The sequence below is a fragment of the Schistocerca americana genome, chromosome 1 (genome assembly GCF_021461395.2).
Source record: "Schistocerca americana isolate TAMUIC-IGC-003095 chromosome 1, iqSchAmer2.1, whole genome shotgun sequence".
NCBI lineage: Eukaryota > Metazoa > Arthropoda > Insecta > Orthoptera > Acrididae > Schistocerca > Schistocerca americana.
The window spans coordinates 406812125-406823742 of record NC_060119.1 but is presented as its reverse complement, the minus strand read 5'-3'; positions in this window follow the sequence as shown (position 1 = coordinate 406823742).

Below are 11618 nucleotides of genomic sequence, written 5' to 3'. Positions count from 1 at the left end.
TGATTCTCTAGCTTGATACGCTTACAAGCTGTATTAACGAATGAGAGCAGATTCGAAACAGATGAACGATTTGTATGATCATTACAGGAGAGAGACCTGGCCCAGAGTGACACTTATGATGAACATGTTGTACATCACGTAAACGATTTCTTGAGATATTTTTCTGCTTTCAAATGTCACTGATTTACCAAGCTACCTCGACGGTAACATTAAATTAGGACTTTTAGTCGTACCGGTACCGACAGTCTTACTTCCTCCACGAAGCTCGCGAATGGGACAGGAAAAACGGCGAAAGGTGGAAGGAGGATTTTCCTGTCTACATGTACCACGACATATGGACCACAGAGGGAGATATAATGGAAAAGCAAGATGATTGGTAGCAAACAAAAATTCTGTCGATGTTTACGCTTATATGTTAGGCTAATTCGGTATTAATGACTTGTTCCCCGAATGCCTCTAGAACATCGCTGTCTCCTGTATTGTATACTGTGTTTCGGAGCCGTACCAGGCAATCAGCGTGGAGTATCCATCGATCAAAACATTTCACAGTCCAAACTTGCTTATACGAGTGCTATGTGCACATCCAGCGACAAGAAGATTAAAGAAAATAAAAATTGTTACAAATACCTCTACTTGCGAGTATTACGTTTAGTATCCGCAAGAAGCACTACAAATACTTTATGATCTAAAGGGTAAGTTTGACGAGTGTGTGAATTCCTAAGGGACCAAACTGACCTAAACGAACTTTATGCTAAAACACACACACACACACACACACACACACACACACACACACACACACACACACACACACGGGAGGACTGTAACCTCCGGCGGGAGGGTCCACACAATCCGTGACATGGCGCCTCTCACTCCGCGGCTCCACGGGACAAAAGATGCTACCAATCGTTACTGCCTTATAGAGAAACTATACCCATTTTAACAAGTTCTTGGGATGGCTATTTTCGCAGTTGTATGAAAGTGGTTCTTACGCGTCGAGAAGAGGCCTTAATTACAACGCATCTTCAGTGGGTGTCCTGAAATATTTCGCTTGCACATATACTTTACAGACTTAAAATCGTTGTAAAAACTTCCATGAACTGTTTCAAGTCTAAAAGCTATAAATGTGCAAGAGAAATATCCTTTAATATTTCAGGATACCGACTGAAGATGCCTTGTAAATAAGTCGAAATGCGTCTGGATGAGCAAATAAAATTCATGTACAGCACGCAAAAGGCTTTTTGTTTTGAAAACTCAATTTATACACTCATTCTACTCACGGAAAAAACATTGTTGCTTAAATGCTTCAACGATATAACATAGGTAATGCAGTTCATATTTAAACGCACGGTAGAAGAAATTTAGACAACTGTTTCCTTATCTCTCTGTGCTCTGGTCAGCTTGTGCTTTGACAGAAAATCGACGGAAGTGAAAAAGACGCATTATGTTTTCCGAGTTTCTGAAAGTACCAATGGATGTCAGTACTGTTCATTAACGAAAAAATCCTTTTTTCAGTCCGAGCTCGCTGTCTGTCTAACTACCTCTACATCGACGGTCAAACCCCAACCGGGCTTGTCTCATAGAGGGCGATTGTGTTAAAATTCTTCAGACTACCGTAGAGGAAAAAGATGAAAACACGTTTTTTGTAGGTGACGAACTTGCATTACGGAACAAAAACAAGTGATCTAGTATTTGACCAACATATTAGTAGTCAAGATGCAGCATTGACCTGAAGGGAACAAAGAAGAACCATCTGTTTTCTGCATTCGATTAATTATTTTTCCTATACTGGCAAATTTCGGCTATTGTGCCATTTTGAAGCCTTAGTTTACGTGCACGAGCATTAGCCATCAAGCAGTTGCGCCACCAGTTTTTTGGCGAACCAATACTTACAAGCTACTTTTGTGATAGCTTGCCATATGCTGGTGGCCGGACGTATTAGTCAGACTCGTGTCCGGCCACCTCAGTTAGCGTCTGAAAATGCCATTATAGCCGGTAACAGTCAACATTGGAAAATTTCGTCAGGTCAGAAATCTTTTACATCTGTGATACTTGCCCGAAGAAAAAAAAAAAAAAAAAAAAACAGACTGGGTATAGTATAACTGGCTGTGTCTTACAGGGAAATAAAATGAACCAATTGATTAACACGAACATCTTCATATAGTCTTACGGAGTATTAATGATCCTCTAACGATGAAACCCTACAAAGCGATGTGAGCTAAAGGTTAGAACTATGCTATTTACGTTCATGTTAAGCTCCGGTTTGGGATTGCCAGGCGATTCTTTTTCTTTTTTACGCAACAATATTTGACTGCATAACGTGCCGTGTGTCCACGATTTAGTACTGTCACAAACCTGAAGATTCTGATGAGTACCTCCGATGGGAGGAGACAGAGGGGGTCTCTGTAAGCAGCGCAAGGTTCCGGCAAGTCCGCCACCACTTCGATTTCCACCGTCGGTCCATCCAGCGGGGCTGTCGTAAACACAGTCACGAGGTCCGGCGCAAACGTGACTACGCGTCCACGACCAGCCGGCGCGTCCGTGTCTGTCATTGCGGCCTCTCCAGGGGAAGAGGTCTCCGTAGCTTCCAGCGCCGCAAGGTCCGAGAACCAGATGGCACCGTCTTCGAGCAGTTGCTCGCGCTTCGGACAGAGAGCGCAGTCGAACATTGAAAACGTGCAGCCCATGGTGCTTCAGCGTCGCTGTTGCCGCCTTCGGCGAAGCGTGGTCGCCACGCTTCGGTTTGCTAATTCATACGCCCAGCCTGTGACGTCATAGGCACAACCAAAGAAACTATTTGGGGGACCAGAAAGAAATGTCGCTTTTAGGTTACGGAACCTCAGTCGGTAAAAATGGAACCGTTGTAGGATGATTTTGGCGACTGTCTGTCTTTCCGAGGGTAAAAACCCTTTTTGTCACGAACTGGTAGACATCAACTTGAAATTTCTGTCAAATTTTAAGGTCTACGGTCCCTCGGGCGTGTAAAACATCGAAACTTCTAAGTCACTGCAGTCGAAAGATGCGCCCATTTGTGTCACAAATTCTGATACTCGCAAACTCACTGACCAAAACCTACAGGATGTTTCCCATTGAACCAGATCATGAAATTTGGCAAGAAGCAAGGTTTCACAGTATAAGTACGCGAAAAAATCCAAAAATGTTAATTTGTAATTATATCACACGAAAAAAATATTCTTTTTTGTCATTTGTTATCCCACTGTCTGCCTGTCAATCTCTGAAGACCACCTTTTCTCAGAGACCGTTTGACATATCAAGTTTATATCACATACTAAGATCTAAGGTCTCTTGCCAGTGTAAAACATTGAAGCTTCTAAGTCAATGCAGTCAAAAGATACGGCCACTTATGTCACAAATTTTGATACCTACAAGATTACCCGTCAAATCCTATAATGTTCTTCCCGTTAACCTAGAAGCATGTTATTCGGCCAGAAGCAATGTTTCACAGTAAAGGTAAAGGAAAAACAAATCCAAGAACTGTCACTTTGTAATTACATTACACGAAAAAACTTTTTGTTGTCTCTTTTTATCCGACTGTCTTTCCTGTTAAGACATCTTTTCCTCAGGAGTGGGTAGACGTATGTGTTGCTTGTATCGATATCAACAACAGAGAAAAGTCGCAGAGATTCACGATTCCCGAGAGGGATGAACTATCACTATGCAAAGTTTGTACGGAACCCTCTGTTTCGCAACTTCTACTCGCACTTATCCGGATCCTTTTGTTTTAATTGTTAACGAGTTTTTACTTTTAATCAATCAATGGTTTTAAGCGAAATATGTGGTGACGGCATTAAGGACATCAACCACATTTTCACATTTTTTTGCCGCTTAGAAAATATTGTAGCGATCGGAATAAATGGAAAACCGATGGCGCTGTGTCGGGCGAGTGTGATGGATGGGGAAATACCTCCCACCCTAGGTCATTGATTTTTTTTAGGGCTCTTCTTGCGCAGTATAGTCTTGCATTATCGTGTCGTAGAACAATGCCTTTTCTGTTGCCAATCGGTGAGCACTTTTCAATCAAAGATTGATTTACTCTATCCAGTTGTTGACAGCAAAGGTCTGCATTCACAATTTGTCCAGGTTTCAGCACTTCAAAATGAACAACCCCATGAGTACGCGGAACACACAAAAGCCCCTTTTTGTATGTAAACCTGGCTTAACTGTACTTGATGGCGAATTCATTCGGAAATAGCGGTTGGCTTTTGCGTTTTAGATTACCATAGAGGACCCATTTTTCATCTCCAGTGATGAAGCGATAACAACACGTCTGTATTGTATGGATATATACTTATATGGATACGGTGTCTGTTCTTTCGGACATGTCCGAAAGAAAAGACACCACTGGTGACCTTCAGCCGTCTAGAACGAAATTAGAATTATATAGTAATACCTTCAGCTGCTGAAGGGCGTTGACGTATATCAATAGGGACAGATGAAAATGTGTGCCCCGACCGGGACTTGAAATCAGGATCTTCTGCTTACTTGGCAGACGCTCTATCCATCTGAGCCACCGAGGGCACAGAGTATAGCGCGACTGCAGGGACTATCTCGCGCACGCCTCCCGCGAGACCCACATTCTCACCATATAAGTACATAGTTCTGGCAATACCGGCCATGACCTTCTTCTTCTGTGCGGATGCACACATATTAGCCGAACTCTTACGGGATTTGGTAAGAATGTCTTCCACGAGTAATGAGTGTGTTGGGTAGGGACACTACGAATGCAGTGCGTGGACTTATAAGGTCAGAATGTGGGTCTCGCGGGAGGCGTGCGCGAGATAGTCCCTGCAGTCGCTCTATCCTCTGTGCCCTCAGCAGCTCAGATGGACAGCCGGCACGGTAGCTCAGCGTGTTCGGTCAGAGGGTTAGCGCCCTCTGTAATAAAAAAAACTGAGTTAATAGATCAACAACGAACTTAAACGGATGTCTTACGACGTCCGCCCCGAGCAGATGCAACGATCAAAACCGAACAAAATGAGATTCAGACGGCACGGTAGCTCAGCGTGTTCGGTCAGAGGGCTAGCTGCCCTCTGTAATAAAAAAACTGACTTAATGGATCGACAACGAACTGAAACGGGTGTCTTTCGACGTCCGCCCAGAGCAAATACAACGAACGAAAACGAACAAAATGAGATTTAAAAAAAAAAGAAAAAAAAAAGATGGATAGAGCGTCTGCCATGTAAGCAAGAGATCCCGGGTTCGAGTTCCGGTTGGGGCACACATTTTCACCTGTCCCCGTTGATATATATCAACGCCCGTTAGCAGCTGAAGGTACTAATATATAATTCTAATTCCTCCAGTATTATGTCACTGCAGAAGTAAGTTGCGTGTAGTGGATCGGTTAACTTTGTTTGTCTTTACCAATCTGCTGCAAATGTTCCTGGAAGGTCGAACAAAGTTGGTTAAGAGTGTCTGACAGTTCGTCAGTTGCCTGACAAGGATTTGCGACCTTAACGTGTTATTATCTAAAGTTGCTGGTCTTCTTGTTTGAAACGAGTCGGTAAGATCAAAACCACCGGATCTGATCTTAGAAAACCACCTTTGACAGTTGCGATCGCCTAATGAACTCGGAGAAACATCGCAGATGTCTATGGTAGCAACTTCGCATTACTATCCTTGCGAAACTCAAAAGGTATATGACGACGGATATGCACTTCTTCTGGTATTTGGCTGGCCAGTTCATCGTAAATTCCAGAAACAAGTTTAAGATTTAATTAGTTACGAGTAAACAAGCCACTCTAACCTTAAAATTTCTTTGGTACGACTTTGAAGTACGCAGTGAACTGATAATTGACAAACAAATTTCGACATGCGCAGTACCGACATTACTTTCCGGCATCCCTAATAACAGTGGGTCTGCGACTCATCCGCATCGTTACCGCGAATCACAAGGTTTCAGAGGGTATTGACGACGCCTAGACATACTAACGATTACCGCAATTTATGTGTAGGTGATGTCAACATTAAAAAAAGGAGCTGGCGTGCTTTGCTTACCTTTGTTCCATCAAATGAGTATTGTATGCCAGGCTAAAGGTTCCCCGAGTTAAAAAGCGTGTAATATAAACTGCTGATGGTGTGAACTCAAGAACGTCCTGCCTCGGTGTGTTCAATGTGTTGGGAATGCTAACTATCAATGGCGTGCCCATCGAGAGATAAGGAAGGGCAGTAGTCCCCCTCCCCCCACCCCCCACCCCCCGCCATCTAGGGAACAAAAAAACTTCGCAAACTGAATTCGTATCTTGCCCCGCCAAACGGACAGATGTATTAATTCAATATGAGTTTGAAGATAGCTGGGAAGTATAATGAACCCGTAGTACACCCGTAGTACAATCAGGAAAACCCCAAGCCATTTGTCGTGAAATCTCGTTACTATCCAGTCATTCAACACGAAACTAGAGATGAGCTGCTACCCTTCACCTAACTCAGGTAATGGATACACTCTTGCTGATTGCTGCTTCAAAATACAGTTATTCGTAAGCGAAATTTGTCATAAGTAAAATACACTCCTGGAAATGGAAAAAAGAACACATTGACACCGGTGTGTCAGACCCACCATACTTGCTCCGGACACTGCGAGAGGGCTGTACAAGCAATGATCACACGCACGGCACAGCGGACACACCAGGAACCGCGGTGTTGGCCGTCGAATGGCGCTAGCTGCGCAGCATTTGTGCACCGCCGCCGTCAGTGTCAGCCAGTTTGCCGTGGCATACGGAGCTCCATCGCAGTCTTTAACACTGGTAGCATGCCGCGACAGCGTGGACGTGAACCGTATGTGCAGTTGACGGACTTTGAGCGAGGGCGTATAGTGGGCATGCGGGAGGCCGGGTGGACGTACCGCCGAATTGCTCAACACGTGGGGCGTGAGGTCTCCACAGTACATCGATGTTGTCGCCAGTGGTCGGCGGAAGGTGCACGTGCCCGTCGACCTGGGACCGGACCGCAGCGACGCACGGATGCACGCCAAGACCGTAGGATCCCACGCAGTGCCGTAGGGGACCGCACCGCCACTTCCCAGCAAATTAGGGACACTGTTGCTCCTGGGGTATCGGCGAGGACCATTCGCAACCGTCTCCATGAAGCTGGGCTACGGTCCCGCACACCGTTAGGCCGTCTTCCGCTCACGCCCCAACATCGTGCAGCCCGCCTCCAGTGGTGTCGCGACAGGCGTGAATGGAGGGACGAATGGAGACGTGTCGTCTTCAGCGATGAGAATCGCTTCTGCCTTGGTGCCAATGATGGTCGTATGCGTGTTTGGCGCCGTGCAGGTGAGCGCCACAATCAGGACTGCATACGACCGAGTCACACAGGGCCAACACCCGGCATCATGGTGTGGGGAGCGATCTCCTACACTGGCCGTACACCACTGGTGATCGTCGAGGGGACACTGAATAGTGCACGGTACATCCAAACCGTCATCGAACCCATCGTTCTACCATTCCTAGACCGGCAAGGGAACTTGCTGTTCCAACAGGACAATGCACGTCCGCATGTATCCCGTGCCACTCAACGTGCTCTAGAAGGTGTAAGTCAACTACCCTGGCCAGCAAGATCTCCGGATCTGTCCCCCATTGAGCATGTTTGGGACTGGATGAAGCGTCGTCTCACGCGGTCTGCACGTCCAGCTCGAACGCTGGTCCAACTGAGGCGCCAGGTGGAAATGGCATGGCAAGCCGTTCCACAGGACTACATCCAGCATCTCTACGATCGTCTCCATGGGAGAATAGCAGCCTGCATTGCTGCGAAAGGTGGATATACACTGTACTAGTGCCGACATTGTGCATGCTCTGTTGCCTGTGTCTATGTGCCTGTGGTTCTGTCAGTGTGATCATGTGATGAATCTGACCCGAGGAATGTGTCAATAAAGTTTCCCCTTCCTGGGACAATGAATTCACGGTGTTCTTATTTCAATTTCCAGGAGTGTATCACTTCTTTAAATCAACAGCTCAGTTCATGAAATCAGTACTGTACATAAGAACAATCTACATACCGATTTAAAATCACTTCTTTGGTCCAAAAAGTGATTACTACACAGCAACACATTTTCAATAATTTGTCAGCAGCCAGAATGTTTGTCTGCCAATAAAGTACTCTCCTTAAGAGAGGCCTGAAGCATTTACTGAATACATCTACTCTTTTATTCAACTTCAGACGACTTTGGACCAGAGAAACGATTAGTTTCCTGATTAGTCTTTTCTTTTACTCCCAGAATCTCTTCATTCTTTCACTGACGGTCCTCCTCCTTTCCTCTGTCCTGATTGTCATGGACCTCGCACTTTTGTTTTTCTGGAACCCCTTGAAGTTGTCAGTCTTCATTCGATACACCTCTCTATCCCACATCTCTTTCTGACTATGCCCCTTCTTTCTCCATGTCCTTTCTTATATCCTCAGCTCACTTTGTGGTCGCTTTTAGTTTGGTGATGTCCGACCTGAACATTTTCTTTGTCACACTGCAATCACTCATTCGGGAGAGGTATCCATAAAACTTCGGCCTTGTCTTGCTAAGTGTCTGTGATCTTCTCAACCTGTTTATACAGATCTTCATTTTTGCTCTTTTTCATGTACCATGCGGGTTGATCATCTTCCTTAAAATTTTTATTTCCTTCTTCTCTAGTTCTTCAATTTCTTCGTTCTTATTCAGTATTAGTCAGGCCTAACAATCGTCGTCTAATACCAAATCTTTGCGTTGTAGGAGACTGTCCTTTTGTTTTATGTCTTCTGTACTGACTACGTCTTCTGTACTGACCTGCATGCTATTTCATTCTCGCTCGTCCTTTGTTTGCTTTTTTATCTAGCCCATTCGGTAGGGTCCATTCACCAAGACACTTCATTTTATCTATTCGTTTGATTTTTCCGATCGTTGTATACAGACGAGTATCTCCACCGTGACTGTGTTCCCTGTATTCTGTTTTTTCGTAGCAGATCAAGAGTATTGTTGTTATTCTGTCTCGTGTTGTTTTTCGCGCCTTATTAGAGCTTCTTTCTTATCTTTGGTCAAGTTGTAAGAGGATGCTAGGCACTACACCTTCAAACTCTTCTTTGGACCTAAACAGATCCCTTTATCTCCAGTCAATCAGGGTAACTTTTTACCAGTCACAGTATACTTGTACTACTTACAACTTTTGTTTCAAATTTCTGCTGCTCCACCTACTGGCATTATTTTGCACTAAAAGTAACAGTTTCATTGCATCTGTGATTTCTAGTTAGTATTTCAGTTGTCTTTCCAACTTCCTGCAACCCTGTAGGCTTGTGATTATCCTGTAATTGCGTTGGATATGAAGAGAGCATCTGGCGATCGTGATTTAAGTTGAACAACGCCACGTCGATACAAATATCTTGGTATTTGAAAGTAAATCTGCAGTACTGAATTAGCACTGTATGTTTTTACTTCTTGTTAGTACCCGATTTTCTTCTGGTACGATCTAAATTTACCCAGAGCACTAGGTATAGAAAAAATTCTTTGTTTTTTAAGACTGGTCTAAAGCTATCCTGAATGACAGTGTAACATTGTGCCATCATTAAAAATGAAATTCTGCTCTAATAGAGCTTAGTTAAAAGGAAATTCCGTGGTAACCAGTTCACAAACAAAGCAAGCCACACTGTTGAAAGTAACCTATGTATCAGTTCTTCAGGGAAAAAACTCCCACATGGCACACATCCTGGTGATTCAAATTTTTGTGTTAACAATGACGCTGTTTGTAATGGAGTTGTTGTTGTTGATGTGGGCACCTTATCTTCTTCGATAAAGGAAGTGGCGAAATGTAAACAATGTGCTGATGTAGGCAGTCTGGAAATAACTGAACAACAAAGTAGCAGGATGGGTTTATCGTCAAAATTAGTCGTCCTGTGTAGATCCTGCAATAAATCTACCTCGAAAATAACTTTGAACATTGTGCATAATTCATATGATGTGAATTTGAAGTTAGTGTATGCAATGCATGCAACAGGAGGAGGTAAAAAGGCTGTTCAAACTTTTTGTGGTTTGATGGACCTTCCTCCTCCTCCCAGTAGGCTCAGCAAGTACATAAAAATACTTTTAGGTGCCTTGACGCTTGTGTCTAAAGCATCTATGAAACGTGCAGCAGAAGAAACTGTAAATATTAGTGGAACCAGGCACATTGCTGTTGCACTTGATGGGACATGACAACATAGAGGACATCGTTCCTTGAATGGTGTCGTAAGTGCTACTTCTCTGGAGAATGGAAAAGTTGTTGATGTTGAATGCTCATATAAGTACTGCCACACCTGCCATGTTAACACTGAAGCACATACTGAACATCAGTGTTTTAAGAATTATGATGGAGTTCTAAAAATATTTCAGAGGTCGGTGCCCGTTTATAACATTAGATATGCGAAGTACCTAGGCGATGGGGACTCTACAGCTTTCAATAAAAATAATATATATTATAGGTGCTACTTATTTTTGCCATTTTTCTAAAACTCTGCAATTGGTGCTATTTTTAGTCTACTGGTTTCCTAAATTGCACCAGAGAGTACCGAAATAACGCACAATCCTACCATTACACAACTTTTTTGTTGAAAATTTGTTTTTTCGAAATAAGGGTATACTTCATAGTAATTAGCTACATATTTCACTGAATATTGCATACAAATGCCTTAACCATATTCAAAATGGTACCTTATTGTTACTGAAAGCAAGGAAATACGTTTTGCATTGTCTAGGTCCAGTGTGTAACTTATGCACAAAGCTGACACTGAACGGTCATTTCGTGTTTTAAAACACCAATACAGGTTTCATAAGCCCATTTTCTCCAGACTGTGCATTGCACCATATCCTCCATCACACTTTCCTCACAAATGAAGCAAAACCGTCATCTATAGCAATTTCAACTGGAGCATTTTCAAGATATGATGGCGATGAACAAATCACATTTTCGTTGATATTCTGCTTCTTTGTGCTTCTTTCTGTTGATGTTCCAGGGTCATCAATTGATTTCAACATTTTTAATTTTATTTATATATATATATATATATATATATATATATATATATATATATTTTTTTTTTTTTTTTTTTTTTTTTTGCTACCTGAAGAGGTTTTTTTGTCCCTAATCTCTTGTAATATGTTCTTATATGGGCTTGAAGTCAACATTCAGCCTTCTGATCACTTTTCTGTAATCTTTTTTCTTGTTAGATAACCGATTTTTGCAAATGACTTAGATCATGGTCACAACAAGGCTCCTTTAACGGCTAATTTGTAGTGGCTGTGGTACTTTTATAGTGCTAGTTTGGAAAGGCCTACTTTAGCTTCTTGAGGCCCATTCTCAGCATTGGCATTGGGAATAGTTAGTCATATTGGCGTCTCTTCAGATTGATCTGGGCTGCTTTTCTGCAACAAAGTCAGCATCGGAGAATAAATTTCTAGCTACAAGCTAGATTCCAGTGGGTCTGAAACCAATCATTGCATTGCTAAAGGTTGCTGCTCGGCTGTACGCTTCGGAAAGCACAGAACAAATCTCAAAATGAGTAACATGTGGCTCATTAGCTCGCAGCCATTTAAATGGTGCTTCTTCAAATGGCTCTGAGCACTATGGGACTCAACTTCTGAGGTCATTAGTCCCCTGGAACTTAGAACT